At 42.4% G+C, this 13,095-nt stretch overlaps 1 long non-coding RNA gene across 1 annotated transcript; it reads left to right on the forward strand.

The window, feature by feature from the left end:
* The first annotated feature begins 2,120 nt into the window (after positions 1-2,120).
* Positions 2,121-2,527, forward strand: LOC136369897 (uncharacterized). The gene is made up of 2 exons (XR_010745086.1): positions 2,121-2,178; positions 2,350-2,527. It is a non-coding gene; the product is annotated as an uncharacterized lncRNA (long non-coding RNA).
* Positions 2,528-13,095: the final 10,568 nt, after the last annotated feature.

The following is a 13,095-nucleotide window of genomic DNA, read 5'->3' on the forward strand; positions in this document are numbered from 1 at the left end:
AAAGAGTTCCTGTGTGGACAGTTAATATTAGAGGCAAATGAAAAGAATTGGTGACATGAGATCAGATTTGAGCCCTTTCTGACATCCACGCGTGCTCTTTGTGCTGTCAAATTCTGTGTGCAACCAAGTACAGGAATTCCCTTGGCTATTTTGCAGGTAGACAGGATGCTCCAAGCTCTGGAGACACGACTGACCACGCTTGAGTCGCAGGTGGCTGCTCTGCATGGGCAGGTCCGAGAGGAAGCACCTGTGGAGCTGCAGGAGAAGGGCGAAGGTGAAACTTGGCCCCGGAACCCCCTGGGATCTGCGGGAACGTTGCAAGGGCCGTGAAAGAGCTGAAAGCCCTGGGTGGCCCCAACCAAGGAGCTCCTCTTGTGTCCCTTCAGAGGATACCCCCAGGCGGTTTGTTTTCGATAAAGGCTTCTGAGCAGTCCATCTGTAGACTTCTGGTTTAATGTAAGAATTTATTTAAATTTTTGTCTCTGAAAGCAAAGCATATGCCTCCTGACTTCCCTGCTATTCAGTATCTGCTGAACTGGCTATGCATTTTCCTGAGCTGATGAGAAACCTCCCTGTGATTCTGTAACGTCCAAAGGAACAGCAGTAAGTCACTTTTCTTGTCTCCAGAGCTGTAGCTTGACTCATGCTCAAAGACAGGAATGACTCAACAGCTTTATGTGGTGACTTGTTTGTTTGGTGGAGTTTTTTTGCAAGTTCAGGGCTAAAATATTATAGAGAAAAAGGCTTTTCTTGCAGCATTAGATAAATGCTTTTGCATGAGTTATTGAAGGTCAGTTGTTTTACAACTTCAAAGGGAGGCAAAGCAAACCAGGCTGATGGCCACACTCCTTTAAGCAAGGCTTGGTATGCATTTGAGCAATTATTTTAGCAGTTGTTTTGGTGGTAATGCTGCTATTTTGGTTACATTTGGTTGTCTGTGCATTCTACACATTATCAGTGTTTCTCATACTGAATGAGTGTTCCACCTAGTGTTTTTCAAAAAAAGCAAGCAGTTGTGGTATAAAGCAAGAATAATCTCAAAAAGTGGTTTGGGTTTTGGGGTTTGGCTTTTTGGGTTGATTTTTTTTGGGGGGGGGAGGGGTTTTTGTTTTGTTTTGGGGGTTTTTGATTTTTTTGGTTTTTGTTTTGTTTTGTTGGGGTTTTTTGTAACCTAGCACTACTTAGCTTTACTACTGTGAGTTTTAAAGTTTTCTTCAAGAACTCAGAATGAATTTCCCCATTCTGCCTCACTGGTAGGCACTGTATCTCTTAGAGAAGCTTCTCTCTCTATATATAAGTATATACTATAGTATACTATATACACTCTAGAAACTGGATACATTAAAATATAATTTTATCAACAGTAGGGTCTTGTAATTTGCTGTATTCACAGAACATGTAGAAGCAATTACCAAATGAGTTTTCAATTAATTTTGGCGTTTGATAAAGGTCTGTGTTATATGTGCAAGAATATAATTTTTAATGTTAATGCCATTATGTCTCACCATTATTTTTATTTTGAGGAGTAATTGATTAAAATTGCGATTTATTAGGGGTTTTACAGTCAGGAGTTGTAATTTAACCAGAAATGTGGTAATTCCAGATAGATCCCAAGCTGCGTGTTATCAGCTTATTATTAGCTGGCTTTGAATGGCTGATGATGAGACATACTTGGTTTGTTATATATTGCCATTCAAAGTAACCCTACTATTAAATATAGGTAGTAATGTTAATACTGTCATATCATGCTCGTGTAGCTGTGGACATCATCAGACCTAAAATAAGTACTGAGTTTCTGCTCCTGTTCATTTATGTATTAAAAACTATGAAGCACTTGTGTCCCCTCTGGAGTAAATCCGTCTGTGTCCTCAGACCTGCTGGTTTGCAGTACAGTTTGGACATGTTTTCCTGCAGCTTTGCTTCTTAATAACTGGAAATCCATGGGTTGCTGGATGATTCCCATGGGTTCTCCTATTTTGTCAGTATTCTGAGGGAGGCCCTGGAAGAGTTGCCAACGGCACGGAACAGGGAGCATCCAGGGTGGCTTCTCCCACCTGAGTTGCTCTTGAGTGCAGTGCTGGATGTTTAACGGGGCTTTGGGGTGCTCTCCTGCAGTCGCGGCTCCAACTTCTGCCCCTGAGCTGAGGCCTCGCCATGTCCCAGCACTGAACCCGGCAGGTGGGTGCGCTTTTCCAGCCCTTGGATCCCACGGGCAATCCCGGATTCCCGGAGCTGCCTGAGGCATGGCACGGCCTCGCTGCTTTGGAGCTGCACTTGAGTCTGCCTGAACCAAGGGTGTCCTGGCCACGTTTGAAACTTTATTCCTGTTGTTTTTCCTTTTGCAGGTAGTTGCAGGTAAAAAAGGAGAGAGCCAGTAGGAAGTGAAGCCACTGGCAGGACTTATCCCCAGTCCAAGGTTCCCACTTTTCTCTCTGACTCCTGGATAATTACCTGGCCATAACTGGACAGAGCCTGTCCGTTTGATTTCCTGCCTTTTCCAATAAATTGTTGCTTTCAGCTGGAGTGTGTTCCTGGTGTCATCCTCCTCTATGGATTTGTAAATAGACTTCCTGACTTTTTCTGAGTGGAATTTTGTTATTTCAGCAATTGTGGCTCTTTGGTTCCATGGAAACTTGCCAATTCTGCTGAGAATTTCAGATGTCAAATACAAATAAGATTGGAGCTGCTTTGGATTATTACTGAGTCACATAATGAAATACATATACAGGTAATTTCCCACAAAATACAGGTAATTCTTGGATAAGAGTAATTAGACCTGTTTAATTACCACTTCCCTTTAAAATCAGAGCAGAAGAAGAAGGTTTTAAATCATCATTCTATGAACTTCCACCGACTTGATGACTGTTCCAAAAGTTTTCAATGTTAGAAATTCCTGTCTTCAACAACAGGTCTACACAAAAGCCCAGAGTCAGGTACAAAGGCCGGCCAGGGACAACGGGTCAACCCGAGAGCCCAGAGGCAGGTACGAAGGTTGGCTGGGGACAACAGGTCTACTCTGGAGCTGAGAACTGGGTACAAAGACAGGCTGGGGACAACAGGTCTACTCTGGAGCTGAGAACCAGGTACAAAGACAGGCTGGGGACAACAGGTCTACCCTAGAACCTAGAGGCAGGTATGAAGACCAGCCTGGGACAGCAGGTCTACCCGAGAGCTCAGAGGCAGGTACTAGAGCTGGCATGAGACAACAGGTCTACCCCAGAGCCCAGAGGCAGGTATGAAGGTTGGCCAGGGAGAACAGGTCTACCCAGGAGCCCAGAGGCAGGTACTAAGGCCGGCCTGGGACAATTGGTCTTCCTGTGGGCCCAGAGCCAGCCAGATACGAAGACCACTTGGGGACAACAGGTCTACCCAGGGATTTTGAGGGCTGGTTGCAGGACAAGGAGGACCAGTGCGCCTGGGGTTTTGGAGTCCAGTCCCAAGTCTGGCACAGGGGAGCAGGTCTACCCGGGACATGATTGCCAGGTCCCCGGGGTCAGGCGGGGACAACAGGTCTACCCAGGACCTGTGTTGGGCAGAGCTGGGGAAGAAAAAGGAGGTCAGAAAATTTGTGGGGCAGAGAAATCTATGAGGCGAGATTGTGTGGGGCAGGGAACATCATTCCCACACATTCCCTGCCCCACATATTCCTGACCGCATTCCTGCCTCATACATCTCTGCCCCATAGATTTCCCTGCCCCATTCCTTCCCCACGCATTCCTTACACCTAATTCTGGGGTTTTGGATTTAGCCTGGACTTGTCAGCTAAGTCAGAAACAAGCCAACTCAGCTCCTGAACTTTCAATGAATGTTTGAAACACTACCACAGAAAGACAAGGTAGCAATGATTGCAAAGGAAAAATTGTAAATGAAGGGTAGAGGTTGCTAGGGAATTATGAAACTCACACATGCAGAATTTTGGAGGTGGAATCCCAGTTTGAGCCTTGGGCACCTGCGGGAGAAGAGGGGTCCTAAAGCCCGGAGCCCCAGCAGCTCAGGTGCAGACAATGAACTGTCCAGGGAATGAGCAGCAAGTCCCCTCTGCCCCCGCCCTCACACTCGGGGTGGCAGCAGCTGTAGGTGAGAGTTGTCACAGGATGGTGAGGGGACAGAGCAGCCCCAGGTGAGAGCTGTTACAATGATGAGGGGACACACCAGCCCCAGGTGAGAGCTGTAAAGGAGAATGAGGGGGCAGTTCCTGCCAGGGCTGCTGAAGAGAGGAGCCTCCGCTCCCTCTGGCCTGGAGCTGTGGGAGGAGAGGATCTCATTCTGAGCTCCTAGAAGTGTCTTATGGAATGCTGGTGGGAACCTCTCACAGGGTCAGGGGGAGCACTTGGATGTGGAATGTTGCTTCAGGAGGTGCTGCGGCACAAACCTTTGCACCAAGCAGCAGCAGGTGAGCCAGTGTGGGTTTGTAGGGGGGACTTGTCTCCTTTCCCTTTTCAGTTCCATCTTGCCAATTCTTCCGTAGTGCTCCCAGAGGAAAAAGGGGATTATGAGGACAAAAGAATTGGAAATTGAGGGAAGAAACTCCTCTTCTGTTATTGTCTGTGTTTAACCTGGGAGGAGTCCTTCTTCATCTGGGCTTCGAACAAATAGGGGTACTTACATGTGGTTTTTATTCAATGCTATGTTCTTTGGTGGTATATAGTGTTTTGTTTGATTTTTTTGGTATTATTTATTATGTGTAATTTGGTTTCTGAGTGGAAATAACTTTATGGATGGGCTTCTTTGTAATTGAGGTAGAATTAATTTAAGTAGCTTTTTTGATAGATTTCTGATGTGTGTTATTGGGGTTTTGTTTATTGTATGTAGGGATTCCGATTGGGTATTCCGCAGCCTGGCTGGTGGAAGTTTGGGTGTTTTGTTATATGCAGTTTTAATTTTTTTAAAAAGCTTTTTCTGTTGAATAGTTTAAAATAATTTATTGTGTAGCTTTCTTTTGCAAGTAGATGGTGAATGATGAGGGATATGGTGTGTTTATTTTATGTTAGGTTTCTTAGTTTACGTGTTGATCAGATTGGTTTTGAAATGAGTTTTGTTGTTGAGTCTTTTTTTGGTGGGATCTTATATTTTTCAAGGGTATGTTTCCTAAAGTTTCCAAAGGTGTAACCGGCCACAGTGTGAGGTATAGGGGAGGTTTTTATTTATTTAGTGGTGGCTTATCATGGTGAGTGTGTAGTGTTTGTTTTGGTGGGTTTGAGGTAATGTGATGTAGTCCATTTCTTAGGGATCCTAATGTCTATAATTGCATTTTTGTTTATTGTCTTACAGGGGGTTCTTTATTTAGCTTGTTTGGCTACAGTGTATGGTCAATAGTTATGGATAATTTGGGAGATATTGCTTATAGTCAAATGGATCTTTTGGCTTTCTGTGTATTTATAGGTGGTATTTTTGTTTTGATGGTTTTGAGGCATTATGGGTTTATTGAGTTAGGAATAATTGGTTTTGGTGTTGTTAATTTAAGTGTATTTGTGCTATTTTTATTTTTGCAGTTTGATTTGTTTGTTGTTGTCATGGTTTAGGGTAAATATGGGAGAGGAACATTTGAATTGAGCTTTTTTGGAAAGTAAACCCAGATGGGATCTCTCTTTTAAATTGGTTTGGGAAAGAACTTCTTTGGAGAAAAGTGGAAAAAGTTACTTATTGAACAAACCAAGTGCTCACAAGTCTAAAGCATGAATAGCATGAAATAATAAAACATTTTGTTATTTTTAAGTGAGATGGTAAAATTAGAAAGTCCTTGCTGTGGGTTGTAGCTCAGCTCCTTTGGTCTCTTATCAGCTGTTCTGGTGTTCATAAAGGCCCGGTGGGCTGCAGGTGCCAGCTCTCGGTGCTTCTCTGGGTTTTTCAGTGTGCAGCAGGTTTACTCAGTCCTAAGGAAAAGGACAAAAAAAAAAAAAACCAGTGCAGGGGACTTCTCTGCCCTAGCTGGCTAAAACCAACTAAGCAGAGCAGCTCTCTGTGCTGCAGTCTGTCTGTGCTTTAGCTGAATATGCTGGAGAGGGAATGCACAGGAGTGAGCAGTGTTTTCTTAGAACAAACTGTGCATTTTTTCGAATTTTTTTCTTACTTCGCTCTCAAAATAAGTCTTAAGGTACCGAACACAACATACAGCACAAACAGAAGAGATGACTGGCGATACCAGCATTATAAAGTTCCCTTAGGACATTCTACCCCTTTATCCCCATGAAGTAAACTTATCAAAACCAATGGAATTCTATCTCTACAAACACATCCATTACACAGACATGTATCTCTATAGAAACAATATACAGCTATATACTGGCAGTGGTAATGGTAGTTAATAAACAGTGGTATTTACACATGGTTCTTACTTAACAATTAGATTTTCCTGAGGTACATATCGTGGTGTTTCATTTTTCTGCATTATTTGCTATGTGCAGCTTGGTCCTTGAGCCAAGACAATCCCATGGATGGGTTTGTCTGTACTTGAGGAAGAATTGTTTTAAACTGTCTTTTTAAACCAACTTCTTCCATGTACTACAGGGACTTTCTCCATTTACTGTATGTAGGAGCTCAGACTGGGCAGGGCCTGCTCTGTTAGTGGAACCTCAGGTGTTAACTAACTAGTTGGCTTTTTTTTTTTTGCTAGATGCTGCTCCTAATTTTTGAAGATCTCTCACTTGATGCTTCCAAGGTGGTTTCTGATAGTCTACTGTATTTCTCCACTTTCTTGGCAGCTAGTGCATGGTAGGGGATATGGTTCACTTACTTAATGCCATGTTTCTTAGGTTAGGTATTGATAAGGTTATTCTTGAAATGAGTCTTATGGGCTGAGTTAATTCTCTTAGGAGTACTGTGCCTTTGAAGAACTTGCTTTTTAAGGCTTAGAATGGTGTTAGAACCTGTAGGGTGAGGCACAGGGTGGGTCTCCAGCCATCCTGTGGTGACTTCTGTTATTGTGAGTAGGCAGTGCTTACTTTGGTGACTCTGGGCTGATGTAATATAATCAATTTGTTAGGCCTCCTTCTGCTTATATTTGGACTACTGCTTACTGTCCTATAGGGGCTTCACTTGCTCGGCTTGCTCAGTTGTAGCACGTCTCATAGTTCTGGATAGCTTGAGAAATACCGTTTGTGGTTAGATCTATTTTTGGGCTTGTGCCTACATGTAGGTGGCATTTTTATCCTGATGGCTCAAGGTATCATGAGCTTAGTGAGCTAGGAACAGCTTTCTTTTGTGTTGGTAATTTAAGTTTCTTTTTGACACTTATTTCTGTAGCTTGATTTACTTGTTTATTGTTTCGGTGCTCTTTATTAGCTTTACTTTTGGGGACATGGGCATCTGCATGGTGGACTTTTTCAGATAGATTCTCTACCTTGGCACTGATGTCTTTCTACTTTTTAGTGGCTTAAATTGTGGGGTTTGAACGTTGATAATTAGCCATTTTTTTTACCTTTTTACAGTTCCTATAGCGCATTGGCTACTATTTATGAATTTGTATAGAGCTTTGACTAATTTTTTCTTTTAGCAGTGTCTAATCTGCTGAAAGAAAATGCTCTTGACTGGGTGAGGAGAAGCGTTGAGGACCTCTTCCTTGGATTATTGTCTACTGGTGTGTGTGCTTTTTCTTTTTTTTTTTTTCTTCTCCCCTTTCCCTTTTCTCACTGTGACCGCTGGTGTCTTAGGCTTACTCTCTGGTGTAGCTTCTGACTTAGTCTCACTGTTTGGTGTAGCTACAACTGGAGTAGCTGTGGGGTGATTGGCTGCAGCCTGAGTAACTGGGTAGGTGCTGATTTATTTCTTTGCTTTCCTGCCTTGATCTGTGGTATTACAGTATTTAGCAGTGTGTGATAAGTGTATGCCAGAGCCTAGCTTATTGCAATGAGCTTTTTCTCCTTAGAGTCATCATGGCAGCTCTCTTTTAAGTCTCTCTTTACTTCAGCTGAACGTTCTCTGAAGTGCTGTAACTGATTTGAAGGAAAACAAGGAAAGGAAAGGCTGAAAAGCTTTATTTCCTATTCTTTTTCTAACAAACTGGGTGCAATTATTAATCTCAGAAACATGTTGTTGGAACTAGGACACAGGGCTGGATGAAGAAACTCTAAACATACCTGGCACAAACTGCAGTGCTTGTATAAACTTTTTATAAATCATAATCACTGAGCCCAGGAGAATAGTTATCCTAATTTGTGCACTTCTAGTGTAAAAGCTACCTGTTAGGGACAACATTGGAGCTGTTTCTGGATAAGAAAACCAGCTTAGGGACAGGAAAGGTAAAAAAACCTTAAAAAAGCTTAGGGAACCGAAAGGACTTGTTTCTAAGAGACATTAAGAATTTAAGGAGAAACATCGTTACTGACTGCTTTGTCTTAACACAAAGTAGAACTAAAATACAATCAGTACAAGTTTTTTTGACTCTCTCAAGCCTCACTGGGCACCTATAAAAATGTGTATTGTCATTATTTAGGGCAAATGTGGAAGGAAACCTCCCAATGAGGTTCTTCTGGAAAGTAAACCCAAACGGTCTCTCTCCCTCAAGCTGGTCTGGGAAAGAAGTTCTTTGGAGAAAAGTGGAAAAAGTTACTTATTTACAAACAAGCATAAAGAACGGATAACATGAAATAAATAACTTTTTGTTGGTTTGAAGGGAGATGGTAAAATTAGAAAGTCCTTGCTGTGGGTGGTAGCTCAGCTCCTTTGGTCTCTTATCAGCTGTTCTGGTGTTGATAAAGGCCCAGTGGGCTGCAGGTGCCAGCTCTTGGTGCTTCTCTGGGTTTTTCAGTGTGCAGCAGGTTTGATCAGTCCTAAGAAAAAGGACAAAAAAACAGTGCAGGGGACTTCTCTGCCCTAGCTGGCTGGAACTAACTAAAAGCAAAGCAGCTCTCTGTGCTGCAGTCTGTCTGTGCTTGAGCTGAGTATATTGGAGAGGGAATGCACAGGAGTGAGCACTATTTTCTTAAAACAAGCTGTGCACTTTTTCTTTTTTTTCCTTGCTTTGCCCTCAGAATTAATATTAAAGGTACAGAACAAAACATACAGCACAAACAGAACAGACTATTGGGGATACCAGCATCATAAAGTCACCCTAGGACAGTCATTTTGGTGGGGTTTATTAGTTTTATTTTTGGGAACATGGGTATTGATATGGTAGATTTTTTTAGGTAGTTTTCTGGGGGTAGTGATGTTCATTTTTTAGTAGTTGAGATTTTTTAATGTTGTTAATTAGTTTGGGGTTTTTAGCTAATTTTATAGGGTATTGGTTATTATTTTTGAGTTAGTATAGAGATAGAGTTTTGGTTATTTTTTGGTCATGTTTAGGGTTAGTTGTACAGCTTTGAGTTGAGCAAGTTGGTTTTTAGTAAGTTTAGGTTTTGTGATTTGTTTTGTGGGATTCTGTATGGTTGTTTTTTTTATTTTGTTCCATTTTTATGATGTGGTAAGAATTGCTAATGAAAAGAGCGTAGTGTGGTTTATTGGCTGGTAGTTGGTTATATGGTGGGGTTTTAGTTTATGTTTGTTTTTGGGTCTTTTGTTAATGAGATTAAAGTTTTTTATTAGGTTAATTTGTAATTATTTTGAAGATTTTAGGGAGATTTATATTTTGATACGAGTGCACTGTATGAAGAGAGTCGTTTATTTGTTTATGTGATATTGGTGGTATGGTGGGTAGAGGGCATTTTTCAAGTAGTTATTTTAAATGTTTGAGGTTTTTTGGCACTTGAAATATTTCGTTTTGGAAGAAGTTTACTTGGAATGTTTGGGGTGAGTTATAATGGGATTATTTTATTTTTAATTAGGTGTTTTTAGGTTTTATTGCAGTTAAAATTGTAAATTTTTGTTATGTTAGTAATAGAAAATAGGTTTTGATTTTGTATGTAGTGATGGGATTAAGGTATATGGTGTACTAGTGTTGAGTAAGGATTTAAAATTTTGTGGTTTTTATGAGTTAGATTAAGGAATTTATGTACTTCAAAAGACATGGGTTCTCTGCTTCTTATTTGGTTAGAAGCAGGGCTTTAAGTTGGGGGGGTTCTGGGTATATATTTTGGAGTTTTTTGAGGGGATCGGACATGGGGGTTATTTTTATTATATTTGGCAGTTGGACTACAGGTAATAAGAGTTGGCTTCTTTTTGGTGGACATTTTTTGGAGTTTTCTTTCCTGAAATTCATATCTTTGTGTGGTTTGGGTAGTGGCGTTTCCGGTACAACTCTAAGCATCCATTATTGTTTGTGTGTTTCATGTGGTCCACTCGTGTTACACAGAGAGCCCCTCACCAACTGGCCGACAGATCTGCTGAGACCATGCATCAGTGTTTGGATTTCTTTATCGTACCTGACTGGGAGACAGCAGGAAATTCCCAGAGGGTGAGGCGGCCTTCTTTGGCACCCAACACAGAGTCACATCCCTAGACATCTGAGAGAAAAGTGGAGGGCTATGAGCCACAGAGGGGAAGAAAGCAGGGTGCTGGGTCAGGAAGTCACTAATAGGGGTTTTTGAGTCAGGTTTGGAGGTGAGGATAGCCAAGATGTGACCTCTTAGGCTGTGCAAAGGAAGGTCTCACAGTGCTGAGGTGCGCAGGGCAGGGCAGTCCTGGTGTGTGTTGTGTCACTTGTCTGTTATGCATTCTGTGTCTTTTGGGTGTGTCTTTTGCCTTAGCCCCTCTAGGGGCCTATTGAAAATGCCAGACATCGTTCTTAACATCTCCCTTTTCCTTGGCCTGGCTCCAATGCCAGGCTGGGTGTTGAAGCTTTGACTCAGGTGCTCAGACATGCACCAGAATCACATCTCTGTTCACAAGCACCCGGTCTGATGCCTTTTCAGGTCTTGTTCTGAGCTGTGTCCACAGCTGTGCACTGCCACGATCCATTCTGGCAGATCAGGTCTTGTAGGAATGCAAAGACAGGTAGAGGATTCTGACCATAGGATTCTCGGGCATCCATCTTTGTGGTTTTTGGCACGTCATCCCACCAGCATCTTCTTCCTGCAGGGTTCCCTGAGCCTGGTCAGCTCACCAGCGGTCTGACCTTGGGGTGGTGGTTTAGCTTGAATGCGAAAAGATTTTTCTTTAAGGAAAATCTAACATGAATTAACAGCTTGGCTGATAAGAGTCTGGCCTATGCTTCTGGAAATTCAGTTTTAAATCAAAAGTTTCAGGTGATTTGGCATTTTCTTTTTTTGGCTGGCAAGGAGCTAACATTACCTCATAAGTCAGAAGTTTGGGCTGGGCCCCCCCGGCCAGGCCTCGGGGGTGGAGGTGCCCTGCCTGTGGGACAGTGGCCAGGGCTGGCCGTGTCTTTTCTTTTTTCCTCCCCAGCTTATCTGATGGGGAGAGCAAGAGGGTTGCAGATTGGCAGCTCTGGCCCTGCACCGGGGCCATGGTGGCCGTGCTCTCGGGCTTGGCTGCTGCAGCTTTTGGTCTGAAGGAGACTTCTGAGAACTTTTCTTCAGAACTCCAGGGAGCTGATCTAAATTTAAGTTGCTTTAGTTCTGACCGGGGTGGAGGAGGGTCATCTATCAGTGTTCCTGAGCATGCTCTCTTTCGCTTTTTTTTTTTCATCACCTGTGGCTTTGAAATTTTGAGAGTCAGCTGGAGAGGAGGAAAAAAAAACCTCTGGGCAAAGACATTAACTCTTTATTTTTCCTTCATAGAAGACAGAGTGACTTAGAATACAAAAAACAGCCTTGAAATAAGGTCAATAGAAGAACTGAAAAAGACTATTAGAAGATAAGATGAAGGAAGAGGACATTTTTAACTGAACTTCTTTAAATGTGAATTATGGAAAAATAGACTATTTTTATAATATTCTAATACTGCTTGAAAAAAACGCAATTTCTAGCCAAAGGGTTGTGTGTATTGATATACATGAGTTTTAATTGAGAATTTTAAATAGAATATGTCCCTGGCTCCTGTAAAAAAATAAGGAAGTCTCTGTTTCTTTTGAAATAGAGATGATTTTAGAAATAAAAGAAAATCCCTGTTTTTTTACTAAAAAAGCATTCTTAAAACAATACCCCAAACATGCAGATGCCCATAAACAGCTTAGAAAACTGTAATATAAGTAGAACTGCACAGATTCTGCAAAAATTCTAGGCAGTTGCAGATCTGTGGCCTTGAAAGCCACCAGACCTTTTCTTGTGGCGTGTTGTCCATAACTCTAAAGAAGCTCCTCTCCCAAGGTGGTGTAAAATCATGCTTAAATAGTGGCAACTGACTGAAAATCATAATTTTCTCTCTATGTTGAGTGGGAAAGTGAACAGAAGGAGATGGGGAGGGAAGGTATTTGAATGTCTCCTTTCTTTCCTCTCTCTCTTTTTTTTAATGTATGTTAATAAATCTATCTGTTTTTACTTTTAAATTGTGCCTGTTTTGCCTTTTTCTCCCAAAATCCCATCTCCCAGTTAGTAAACAAAATTTGGAAAATATAAAACCACAACAAAAATAATACATTAGCCAGAAAACTCAAACTCAAACCACAACACTTGGTCATCTCATTCCGAGTTCTGTCAGTCCTCAGGGTTGCTCTTTTTGCCAAGAGCTTTGTGTCCCCTCGTTTGTCCTGTCCTGTGTCACGGGTGTTGGTGTGTGTTTGGCCTGGAGCTGCTCTGCCTTGCTGCTTAGTCTGGGTGTAGAGGGTAATAGGACAAGTCCCAGGGACTTGAAATTTGTCATGTTGGGTGTAGTTGGCCTGTCGAGGGTATTCCTAGATGGCCACAAGATGTCTGCACCTGTCAAGTTATCCTGCAGCACTTTGACTTTTGTCCTAACTTTCTTTCAGATGCAGCTGGATAAAATCCATGGCAGAGCACCCCACCCTGAGTGAGGGGGCTCCCCCAAGAAGGTCACTCACCATTTGTGTTTGCAGGGGAAGTGTCAATGGTGGTTATGTTACAGCACTGTTCTTTGTCTTTATTTTTAGGAAGTCAAGCCAGATATCAGCAGTCAAGGTGAAGTGGGCAAGGTGAGCAGTGATGGGTGGACAGAAGCAGTTGCTGTTGCTCAAGTCTCCCTTGCTGGTGCAATTCTAAGCATTCACTGTTCTTTATTTTAGGTGGTCCCCTTGCCAGGTAGCCTGGCACAGGATGCCAGGGGCCAGATGGGTGCAACCTGAAGGTGTACTTGTGGCACACT

This window comes from Sylvia atricapilla, chromosome 19 (genome assembly GCF_009819655.1).
Source record: "Sylvia atricapilla isolate bSylAtr1 chromosome 19, bSylAtr1.pri, whole genome shotgun sequence".
Classification (NCBI taxonomy): Eukaryota; Metazoa; Chordata; class Aves; order Passeriformes; family Sylviidae; genus Sylvia; species Sylvia atricapilla.